This window comes from Hypanus sabinus, chromosome 18, assembly GCF_030144855.1.
Source record: "Hypanus sabinus isolate sHypSab1 chromosome 18, sHypSab1.hap1, whole genome shotgun sequence".
NCBI lineage: Eukaryota > Metazoa > Chordata > Chondrichthyes > Myliobatiformes > Dasyatidae > Hypanus > Hypanus sabinus.
In genome coordinates, this window is record NC_082723.1 from 73461403 (window position 1) to 73473504 (window position 12102).

At 52.4% G+C, this 12102-nt stretch overlaps 2 protein-coding genes across 3 annotated transcripts in view; one reads left to right on the forward strand and one right to left on the reverse strand.

The window, feature by feature from the left end:
* LOC132407732 (catechol O-methyltransferase-like) overlaps positions 1-12102 on the reverse strand; it is a 75958-nt gene that overhangs the window by 16950 nt on the left and 46906 nt on the right. The gene's annotated exons all lie outside the window — the stretch shown is intronic.
* LOC132407731 (uncharacterized) overlaps positions 1231-12102 on the forward strand; it is a 35286-nt gene continuing 24414 nt past the window's right edge. Inside the window, exon 1 of the mRNA XM_059994663.1 lies at positions 1231-2218. The gene's annotated coding sequence lies outside the window, so the exon portion shown is untranslated. The remainder of the gene's footprint in view (positions 2219-12102) is intronic.

Sequence of the window (12102 nt, forward strand, 5' to 3'; positions counted from 1 at the left end):
AACATTGAAACTCAGCTTCATCGTGAAACGGCAGCTGTAACAGAGCTTTTCTCTTTCAGTAGATTAATAAACTGGAAAACACAAGAGATTCTGCAGATGCTGGAAATCTAGAGCAACACACAACATGCTGGAGGAACTCAGCAGGTCAGATGGCATCTGTGGAGAGGGATAAACAGTTGATGTTTCTAACCGAGATCAAGGACTTGACAGTGTTGACTCTTTGTTCCCCTTTTCAGACTCTGCCTGACCTGCTGAGTTCCACCAGCATTTAGTGTGAGTTCATAACTGTGTGTTCAGGCCATGGACTGTTCACCAGTGAAACGTCTGCAAGCTAATTGCCGAGCTCAGCGAACACTGCAACATCAAACTGTGCTGTTCGCTCTCTCCGAGAATAAGCCGTTTCCCTTTGCATTGCAATTCAAGCTAACAGGAAGCTGAACTCCGTAAGAGCTTAGGAGCAAAGTTAGGCCATTCAGTCCATCAAGTCTGCTCTGACATTTGATCGTGGCTGATCATTTATTTATTTATTGAGATCCAGCACGAATCGATTATCCAGCCCTTCGGGCTGTGCCACCCAACAATCCCTCGATTTAACCCTCGCCTAATCACACAACAATTTACAATGAATAACTAACCTACCAACTGGTACATCTTTGGACTGTGGGAGGAAATTGCAGCACCCGGAGGAAACCCATGCGGTGACAGGGACAGCATATAAACTCCTGATAGGCAGCAGTAGAGATTGGACCCTGGTTGCTGGAACTGTAAAACCACTACACTACCATGTGATGGGAATTGAACCCTGGTCACTGGTACTGTAAAGTGTTGTGCTAACCACTACACTACCGTGCGATGGGAATTGAACCCGGGTCACTGGTACTGTAAAGTGTTGTGCTAACCACTACACTACTGTGTGATGGGAATTGAACCCGGGTCACTGGTACTGTAAAGCGTTGTGCTAACCACTACACTACTGTGTGATGGGAATTAAACCCGGGTCACTGGTACTGTAAAGTGTTGTGCTAACCACTACACTACCGTGCGATGGGAATTGAACCCGGGTCACTGGTACTGTAAAGTGTTGTGCTAACCACTACACTACTGTGTGATGGGAATTGAACCCGGGTCACTGGTACTGTAAAGTGTTGTGCTAACCACTACACTACCGTGTGATGGGAATTAAACCCGGGTCACTGGTACTGTAAAGCGTTGTGCTAACCACTACACGACCGTGTGATGGGAATTAAACCCGGGTCACTGGTACTGTAAAGCGTTGTGCTAACCACTACACTACCGTGTGATGGGGATTGAACCCGGGTCACTGGTACTGTAAAGTGTTGTGCTAACCACTACACTACTGTGTGATGGGAATTGAACCCGGGTCACTGGTACTGTAAAGTGTTGTGCTAACCACTACACTACCATGCTGACCCATAGAAGTAATTATTATCCCTCTTCCCCATTCCCCTGCCTTCTCGCTGTAACGTTTGATGCCCTAATAATCAAGTACCTATCAACCTCCACTTCAAATTCCACATGAACCTGTTGCAGGAGAATTAGTACCTACCCATTCCTTCCCTGAATACCCTTGGAGGCATTAGAATCCTCCCCTGGCAAATAATTTTATCTATTTTTTTCTCAGTAAGATTGAGTTAAAAGAGTTGCAGGCATGTTGTGTTGGTGCTGGAAACATGGTGACATGAGTGGGCAGCCCCCAGCATATCCAAGACTGTGTTGGTCATTGATGCAGAATGATGCATTTCACTGTATATTTCAACTTACATGTGACAAACAAAGGCAATCTTTATCTTTAAATGGTATAGTTTCTGTTGTTGACTTTCTGCACGTGGGACAGGTCTCCCAATCATAGTTACCCACTCCCATTTTCATCCTTCAAGCAGGTATCAGAATTAGGCTTAGTATCACTGGGGGAGGTGCTAAAATGGCAATTTCATCAGGCTCATCAGTGAAACAGAGTAAATTGCTGCCTTTAATGTCTCTCTTTTTCCTTTTCAAGGTGGTCGGGATCCTGACAGAGTCGTGATCTATAGCTGCACTCCAACTGTGGTTCTTCATGGCAGTGGGTTCCTGCTCTCAGAGCTCGCCGACCAGCTGATAGTTCAAGATGCGGGTTGGAAGATATGCACCTTATACACTCAAGTGATCTCTCTCACGCTCTCTCTCTCTCTCTGGGAGAGACGACTGGTTCTGAAGTTGGGTGAGCTTGACTAAGTATTGCTTCAGACTGTAATGTCAGAAAGATCTTTCAATGTGATATGATTGAAAAAGACTTGGATAGGATCTGGAATATGAATAATTTTCTTAATATCAGGATATCCCAAAGTGCTTCAAATATACCTAAAGTGCTTCAAGAAGTGAATAGCCAGTAGATGTGAGAAACTGGTTCACACAGAGGAAATAATCTCAGGGTGACCCTGTAGCCAGCAAGAAGATCTTCTGGCCTCCACTCTTGCTGTGGAAGGGGCAAGGCCTCGCTGTTCTTGTAAGTGCGAGAGAGCCTGTGGCATATCGAACTGTTGGCTCAACAATGGTTTTTACTGGACTGCAGATCATGGTCTCTCTTTGGGGGGGTTTGCTATTGACTGCATGGTGGGTAAAGGGGAGATTGATACTTTCTACTAGGGTAAGGCGTGAGGAAGAGGGGGGAGGGTTGATGGGGAGGTTGATGCTTTCTACTAGGGTAAGGCGTGAGGAAGAGGGGGGGAGGGTTGATGGGGAGGTTGATGCTTTCTACTAGGGTAAGGCGTGAGGAAGAGGGGGGAGGGTTGATGGGGAGGTTGATGCTTTCTACTAGGGTAAGGCGTGAGGAAGAGGGGGGAGGGTTGATGGGGAGGTTGATGCTTTCTACTAGGGTAAGGGGTGAGGGAGGGGGGGAGGGTTGATGGGGAGGTTGATGTTTTCTACTCGAGTAAAGGGGGAGAAAGAGGGGGGAGGGTTGATGGGGAGGTTGAAGCTTTCTACTAGAGTAAGTGGTGAGGGTGAGGGGGGAGGGTTGATGGGCAGGTTGATGCTTTCTACTAGAGTAAGTGGTGAGGGTGAGGGGGGAGGGTTGATGGGCAGGTTGATGTTTTCTACTCGAGTAAAGGGGGAGGAAGAGGGGGGAGGGTTGATGGGGAGGTTGAAGCTTTCTACTAGAGTAAGTGGTGAGGGTGAGGGGGGAGGGTTGATGGGCAGGTTGATGCTTTCTGCTGGAGTAAGAGGTGAGGGAGAGGGGGAGGGTTGATGGGGAGGTTGACGTTTTCTACGAGAGTAAGGGGTGAGGGAGAGGGGGAGGGTTGATGGGGAGGTTGATGCTTTCTACTAGAGTAAGGGGTGAGGGAGAGTGGAGAGGGTCGATGGGGAGGTTGATGCTTTCTGGGAGAGTAAGTGGTGAGGGAGAGTGGGGAGGGTCGATGGGGAGGTTGATGCTTTCTGGGAGAGTAAGGGGTGAGGGAGAGCGGGGAGGTTTGATGGGGAGGTTGATGCTTTCGACTAGAGTAAGGGGCGAGGGAGATGGGGAGGGTTGTTGCTTTGGCTGATGGAGAGGTTGATGCTTTCTGCTAGAGTAAGGGGTGAGGGGGGAGAGTTGATGGGGAGGTTGATGCTTTCTGCTCGAGTAAGGGTTGAGGGGGGAGGGTTGATGAGGAGGTTGATGCTTTCTGCTCGAGTAAGGGGTGAGGGGGGAGGGATGATGGAGAGGTTGATACATTCTGCTGGAGTAAGAGGTGAGTGAGGGGGAGGGTTCATGGGGAGGTTGATTCTTTCAACAAGAGTAAGCTGTGAGGTAGAGGGGGGAGGGTTGATGGGGAATTTGATGCTTTCTGCTGGAGTAAGGGGTGAGGGAGAGGGGAGAGGGATCATGGGGAGGTTGATGCTTTCAGCTAGAGTAAGGGGAATAGAGAGGGGAGAGGGTTGATGGGGAGGTTGATGCTTTCTACTAGAGTAAGAGGTGAGGGAGAGGGGGGAGGGTTGATAGGGAGGTTGATGCTTTCTGCTACAGTAAGGGGTGAGGGAGGAGGGGTGATGGGGAGGTTGATGCTTTCTACTGGAGTAAGTGGTGAGGGGGGAGGGTTGATGGGCAGGTTGATGCTCTCTGCTGGAGTAAGAGGTGAGGGAGAGGGTTGAAGGTTATTGGGGAGGTTGATGCTTTCTACTAGAGTAAGAGGTGAGGGAGAGGGGGGAGGGTTGATGGGGAGGTTGATGCTTTCTGCTAGAGTAAGGGGTGAGTGAGAGGGGAGAGGGTTGATGGGGAGGTTGACGTTTTCTACGAGAGTAAGGGGTGAGGGAGAGGGGGGAGGGTTGATGGGGAGGTTGATGCTTTCTACTAGAGTAAGGGGTGAGGGAGAGGGGGGAGGGTCGATGGGGAGGTTGATGCTTTCTGGGAGAGTAAGTGGTGAGGGAGAGTGGGGAGGGTCGATGGGGAGGTTGATGCTTTCTGGGAGAGTAAGTGGTGAGGGAGAGGGGGGAGGGTTGATGGGGAGGTTGATGCTTTCCACTAGAGTAAGGGGGGAGGGTTGATGCTTTGGTTGATGGAGAGGTTGATGCTTTCTACTAGAGTAAGGGGTGAGGGGGGAGGGTTGATGGAGAGGTTGATACATTCTGCTGGAGTAAGAGGTGAGTGAGGGGGAGGGTTGATGGGGAGGTTGATTCTTTCAAGAAGAGTAAGGTGTGAGGTACAGGGGGAGGGTTGATGGGGAATTTGATGCTTTCTGCGAGAGTAAGGGGTGAGGGAGAGGGGAGAGGGATCATGGGGAGGTTGATGCTTTCTGCTAGAGTAAGGGGTGAGTGAGAGGGGAGGGTTGATGGGCAGGTTGATGCTCTCTGCTGGAGTAAGAGGTGAGGGAGAGGGTTGAAGGTTATTGGGGAGGATGATGCTTTCTACAAGAGTTAGGGGTGAGGGAGAGGGGGGAGGGTTGATGGGGAGGTTGATGCTTTCTACTAGAGTAAGAGGTGAGGGAGAGGGGGGAGGGTTGATGGGGAGGTTGATGCTTTCTGCTAGAGTAAGGGGTGAGGGAGAGGGGGGAGGGTTGATGGGGAGGTTGATGCTTTCTGCTAGAGTAAGGGGTGAGGGAGAGGGGGGAGGGTTGATAGGGAGGTTGATGCTCTCTGCTGGAGTAAGAGGTGAGGGAGAGGGTTGAAGGTTATTGGGGAGGATGATGCTTTCTACAAGAGTTAGGGGTGAGGGAGAGGGGGGAGGGTTGATGGGGAGGTTGATGCTTTCTACTAGAGTAAGAGGTGAGGGAGAGGGGGGAGGGTTGATGGGGAGGTTGATGCTTTCTGCTAGAGTAAGGGGTGAGTGAGAGGGGAGAGGGTTGATGGGGAGGTTGACGTTTTCTACGAGAGTAAGGGGTGAGGGAGAGGGGGGAGGGTTGATGGGGAGGTTGATGCTTTCTACTAGAGTAAGGGGTGAGGGAGAGGGGGGAGGGTCGATGGGGAGGTTGATGCTTTCTGGGAGAGTAAGTGGTGAGGGAGAGTGGGGAGGGTCGATGGGGAGGTTGATGCTTTCTGGGAGAGTAAGGGGTGAGGGAGAGGGGGGAGGTTTGATGGGGAGGATGATGCTTTCGACTAGAGTAATGGGTGAGGGAGAGGGGGGAGGGTTGATAGGGAGGTTGATGCTTTCTACCAGAGCAAGGGGTGAGGTAGAGGGGAGAGGGTTGATGGGGAGGTTGATGCTTTCTGCTAGAGTAAGGGGTGAGGGGGGAGGGTTGATGGAGAGGTTGATACATTCTGCTGGAGTAAGAGGTGAGTGAGGGGGAGGGTTGATGGGGAGGTTGATTCTTTCAACAAGAGTAAGGTGTGAGGTACAGGGGGAGGGTTGATGGGGAATTTGATGCTTTCTGCGAGAGTAAGGGGTGAGGGAGAGGGGAGAGGGATCATGGGGAGGTTGATGCTTTCAGCTAGAGTAAGGGGGATAGAGAGGGGAGAGGGTTGATGGGGAGGTTGATGCTTTCTGCTAGAGAAAGAGGTGAGTGAAGGGGGAGGGTTGATGCTTTCTATTAGAGTAAGTGGTGAGGAGAGAGGGGTGAGGGTTGAAGGGGAGGTTGATACATTCTGCCAGAGTAAGCTGTGAGGTTGGGGGGGCGGGGGGTTAATGGGGAGGTTGATACATTCTGCTAGAGTAAAGGGTGAGGGGGGAGGGCTGATGGGGAGGTTGATGCTTTCTATGAGAGTAAAGGGGGAGGGAGAGGGGGAAGGTTTGATGGGGAGGTTGATGCTTTCTACTGGAGTAAGGGGTGAGGGAGAGGGGGGAGGGTTGATAGGGAGGTTGATGCTTTCTGCTAGAGTAAGGGGTGAGGGAGGAGGGGTGATGGGGAGGGTGATGCTTTCTGCGAGAGTAAGAGGTGAGTGAGGGGGGGAAGGTTTGATGGGGAGGTTGATGCTTTCTACTGGAGTAAGGGGTGAGGGAGAGGGGGAGGGTTGATAGGGAGGTTGATGCTTTCTGCTAGAGTAAGGGATGAGGGAGGAGGGGTGATGGGGAGGTTGATGCTTTCTGGGAGAGTAAGGGGTGAGGGAGAGGGGGGAGGTTGATGCTTTCGACTAGAGTAATGGGTGAGGGAGAGGGGGAGGGTTGTTGCTTTGGTTGATGGAGAGGTTGATGCTTTCTGCTAGAGTAAGGGGTGAGGGAGAGGGGAGAGGGTTGATGGGGAGGTTGATGCTTTCTACTGGAGTAAGGGGTGAGTGAGAGGGGGGAGGGTTGATGGGGAGGTTGATGCGTTCAACTAGAGTAAGGTATGAGGGAGAGGGGGGAGGGTTTATGAACAGGTTGAAACTTTCTACGAGAGTAAAGGGTGAGGGAGAGGGGGGAGGGTTGATGGGGAGGTTGATGCTTTCCACTAGAGTAAGGGGGGAGGGTTGATGCTTTGGTTGATGGAGAGGTTGATGCTTTCTGCTGGAGTAAGAGGTGAGTGAGGGGGAGGGTTGATGGGGAGGTTGATTCTTTCAACAAGAGTAAGCTGTGAGGTACAGGGGGAGGGTTGATGGGGAATTTGATGCTTTCTGCTAGAGTAAGGGGTGAGGGAGAGGGGAGAGGGATCATGGGGAGGTTGATGCTTTCTGCTAGAGAGAGAGGTGAGTGAAGCGGGAGGGTTGTTGCTTTCTATTAGAGTAAGTGGAGAGGGAGAGGGGGGAGGGTTGATGGGAGGTTGATGCTTTCTACGAGAGTAAGGGGTGAGGAGAGAGGGGTGAGGGTTGAAGGGGAGGTTGATACATTCTGCCAGAGTAAGCTGTGAGGTTGGGGTGAGGGTTAATGGGGAGGTTGATACATTCTGCTAGAGTAAGGGGTGAGGGGGGAGGGTTGATGGGGAGGGTGATGCTTTCTGCGAGAGTAAGAGGTGAGTGAGGGGGGAGGGCTGATGGGGAGGTTGATGCTTTCTACTAGAGTAAGTGGTGAGGGAGGGGGGAGGGTTGATGGGGAGGTTGATGCTTTCTACTGGAGTAAGGGGTGAGGGAGACGGGGGAGGGTTGATAGGGAGATTGATGCTTTCTGCTAGAGTAAGGGGTGAGGGAGGAGGGGTGATGGGGAGGTTGATGCTTTCTGTTAGAGTAAGGGGTGAGGGGGAGGGTTGATGGAGAGGTTGATACATTCTGCTGGAGTAAGGGGCGAGGGAGATGTGGAGGGTTGTTGCTTTGGTTGATGGAGAGGTTGATGCTTTCTGCTAGAGTAAGAGGTGAGGGAGTAGGGGAAGGGTTGATGGGGAGGTTGATGCTTTCAGCTGGAGTAAGGGGGATAGAGAGGGGAGAGGGTTCATGGGGAGGTTAATGCTTTCTGCTAGAGAAAGAGGTGAGTGAAGGGGGAGGGTTGATGCTTTCTATTAGAGTAAATGGTGAGGGAGAGGGGGGAGGGTTGATGGGAGGTTGATGCTTTCTACGAGAGCAAGGGGTGAGGAGAGAGGGGTGAGGGTTGAAAGGGAGGTTGATACATTCTGGCAGAGTAAGCGGTGAGGTGGTGGGGTTAATGGGGAGGTTGATGCATTCTGCTAGAGTAAGGGTTGACGGGGGAGGGTTGATGGGGAGGGTGATGCTTTCTGCGAGAGTAAGAGGTGACTGAGGGGGGAGGGTTGATGGGGAGTTTGATGCTTTCTGCTAGAGTAAGGGGTGAGGGAGAGGGGAGAGGGATCATGGGGAGGTTGATGCTTTCAGCTAGAGTAAGGGGGATAGAGAGGGGAGAGGGTTGATGGGGAGGTTGATGCTTTCTGCTAGAGAAGGAGGTGAGTGAAGGGGGAGGGTTGATGCTTTCTATTAGAGTAAGTGGTGAGGGAGAGGGTGGAGGGTTGAAGGGGAGGTTGATACATTCTGCCAGAGTAAGCGGTGAGGTGGGAGGGTTACTGGGGAGGTTGATGCATTCTGCTAGAGTAAGGGGTGAGGGGGGAGGGTTGATGGGGAGGGGGATGCTTTCTGCGAGAGTAAGAGGTGAGTAAGGGGGGAGGGCTGATTGGGAGGTTGATGTTTTCTATGAGAGTAAAGGGGGAGGAAGAGGGGTGCGGGTTGATGGGGAGGTTGATGCTTTCTACTAGAGTAAGTGGTGAGGGAGGGGGGAGGGTTGATGGGCAGGTAGATACTTTCTACTAGAGTAAGAGGTGAGGGAGAGGGGGGAGGGTTGATGGGGAGGTTGATGCTTTCTGCTAGAGTAAGGGGTGAGGGGGGAGGGTTGATGGAGAGGTTGATACATTCTGCTGGAGTAAGAGGTGAGTGAGGGGGAGGGTTGATGGGGAGGTTGATTCTTTCAACAAGAGTAAGGTGTGAGGTACAGGGGGAGGGTTGATGGGGAATTTGATGCTTTCTGCGAGAGTAAGGGGTGAGGGAGAGGGGAGAGGGATCATGGGGAGGTTGATGCTTTCAGCTAGAGTAAGGGGGATAGAGAGGGGAGAGGGTTGATGGGGAGGTTGATGCTTTCTGCTAGAGAAAGAGGTGAGTGAAGGGGGAGGGTTGATGCTTTCTATTAGAGTAAGTGGTGAGGAGAGAGGGGTGAGGGTTGAAGGGGAGGTTGATACATTCTGCCAGAGTAAGCTGTGAGGTTGGGGGGGCGGGGGGTTAATGGGGAGGTTGATACATTCTGCTAGAGTAAAGGGTGAGGGGGAAGGTTTGATGGGGAGGTTGATGCTTTCTACTGGAGTAAGGGGTGAGGGAGAGGGGGGAGGGTTGATAGGGAGGTTGATGCTTTCTGCTAGAGTAAGGGGTGAGGGAGGAGGGGTGATGGGGAGGGTGATGCTTTCTGCGAGAGTAAGAGGTGAGTGAGGGGGGGAAGGTTTGATGGGGAGGTTGATGCTTTCTACTGGAGTAAGGGGTGAGGGAGAGGGGGAGGGTTGATAGGGAGGTTGATGCTTTCTGCTAGAGTAAGGGATGAGGGAGGAGGGGTGATGGGGAGGTTGATGCTTTCTACTAGAGTAAGGGGTGAGGGAGAGTGGGGAGGGTCGATGGGGAGGTTGATGCTTTCTGGGAGAGTAAGGGGTGAGGGAGAGGGGGGAGGTTGATGCTTTCGACTAGAGTAATGGGTGAGGGAGAGGGGGAGGGTTGTTGCTTTGGTTGATGGAGAGGTTGATGCTTTCTGCTAGAGTAAGGGGTGAGGGAGAGGGGAGAGGGTTGATGGGGAGGTTGATGCTTTCTACTGGAGTAAGGGGTGAGTGAGAGGGGGGAGGGTTGATGGGGAGGTTGATGCGTTCAACTAGAGTAAGGTATGAGGGAGAGGGGGGAGGGTTTATGAACAGGTTGAAACTTTCTACGAGAGTAAAGGGTGAGGGAGAGGGGGGAGGGTTGATGGGGAGGTTGATGCTTTCCACTAGAGTAAGGGGGGAGGGTTGATGCTTTGGTTGATGGAGAGGTTGATGCTTTCTGCTGGAGTAAGAGGTGAGTGAGGGGGAGGGTTGATGGGGAGGTTGATTCTTTCAACAAGAGTAAGCTGTGAGGTACAGGGGGAGGGTTGATGGGGAATTTGATGCTTTCTGCTAGAGTAAGGGGTGAGGGAGAGGGGAGAGGGATCATGGGGAGGTTGATGCTTTCTGCTAGAGAGAGAGGTGAGTGAAGCGGGAGGGTTGTTGCTTTCTATTAGAGTAAGTGGAGAGGGAGAGGGGGGAGGGTTGATGGGAGGTTGATGCTTTCTACGAGAGTAAGGGGTGAGGAGAGAGGGGTGAGGGTTGAAGGGGAGGTTGATACATTCTGCCAGAGTAAGCTGTGAGGTTGGGGTGAGGGTTAATGGGGAGGTTGATACATTCTGCTAGAGTAAGGGGTGAGGGGGGAGGGTTGATGGGGAGGGTGATGCTTTCTGCGAGAGTAAGAGGTGAGTGAGGGGGGAGGGCTGATGGGGAGGTTGATGCTTTCTACTAGAGTAAGTGGTGAGGGAGGGGGGAGGGTTGATGGGGAGGTTGATGCTTTCTACTGGAGTAAGGGGTGAGGGAGACGGGGGAGGGTTGATAGGGAGATTGATGCTTTCTGCTAGAGTAAGGGGTGAGGGAGGAGGGGTGATGGGGAGGTTGATGCTTTCTGTTAGAGTAAGGGGTGAGGGGGAGGGTTGATGGAGAGGTTGATACATTCTGCTGGAGTAAGGGGCGAGGGAGATGTGGAGGGTTGTTGCTTTGGTTGATGGAGAGGTTGATGCTTTCTGCTAGAGTAAGAGGTGAGGGAGTAGGGGAAGGGTTGATGGGGAGGTTGATGCTTTCAGCTGGAGTAAGGGGGATAGAGAGGGGAGAGGGTTCATGGGGAGGTTAATGCTTTCTGCTAGAGAAAGAGGTGAGTGAAGGGGGAGGGTTGATGCTTTCTATTAGAGTAAATGGTGAGGGAGAGGGGGGAGGGTTGATGGGAGGTTGATGCTTTCTACGAGAGCAAGGGGTGAGGAGAGAGGGGTGAGGGTTGAAAGGGAGGTTGATACATTCTGGCAGAGTAAGCGGTGAGGTGGTGGGGTTAATGGGGAGGTTGATGCATTCTGCTAGAGTAAGGGTTGACGGGGGAGGGTTGATGGGGAGGGTGATGCTTTCTGCGAGAGTAAGAGGTGAGTGAGGGGGGAGGGTTGATGGGGAGTTTGATGCTTTCTGCTAGAGTAAGGGGTGAGGGAGAGGGGAGAGGGATCATGGGGAGGTTGATGCTTTCAGCTAGAGTAAGGGGGATAGAGAGGGGAGAGGGTTGATGGGGAGGTTGATGCTTTCTGCTAGAGAAGGAGGTGAGTGAAGGGGGAGGGTTGATGCTTTCTATTAGAGTAAGTGGTGAGGGAGAGGGTGGAGGGTTGAAGGGGAGGTTGATACATTCTGCCAGAGTAAGCGGTGAGGTGGGAGGGTTACTGGGGAGGTTGATGCATTCTGCTAGAGTAAGGGGTGAGGGGGGAGGGTTGATGGGGAGGGGGATGCTTTCTGCGAGAGTAAGAGGTGAGTAAGGGGGGAGGGCTGATTGGGAGGTTGATGTTTTCTATGAGAGTAAAGGGGGAGGAAGAGGGGTGCGGGTTGATGGGCAGGTTGATGCTTTCTACTAGAGTAAAGGGTGAGGGAGAGGGGAGAGGGATCATGGGGAGGTTGATGCTTTCAGCTAGAGTAAGGGGTGAGGGGGGAGGGTTGATGGGGAGCTTGATGCTTTCTACGAGAGTAAGGGGTGAGGAGAGAGGGGTGAGGGTTGAAGGGGAGGTTGATACATTCTGCCAGATTAAGTGGTGAGGTGGGGGGGGGGGTTAATGGGGAGGTTGATGCATTCTGCTAGAGTAAGGGGTGAGGGGGGAGGGTTGATCGGGAAGTTGATGCTTTCTACTAGAGTAAGGGGGCAGGGAGAGGGGGCAGGGTTGATGGGGAGTTTGATGCTTTCTACTAGAGTAAGTGGTGAGGGAGAGGGGGAGGGTTGATGGGAGGTTGATGCTCTCTACTAGAGTAAGGGGGGTGGGAGAGGGGGGAGGGTTGATGCTTTGGTTGATGTAGAGGTTGATGCATTCTGCTAGAGTAAGGGGTGAGGGAGAGGGGAGAGGGTTAATGGGGAGGTTGATGCTTTCTGCTAGAGTAAGGGGTGAGGGGGGAGAGTTGATGGGGAGGTTGATGCTTTCTACTAGAATAACTGGTGAGGGAGAGGGTGGAGTGTAGATGGGGAGGTTGATGCTTTCCAGCAGAGTAAGGGGGGAGTGTTGATGCTTTGGTT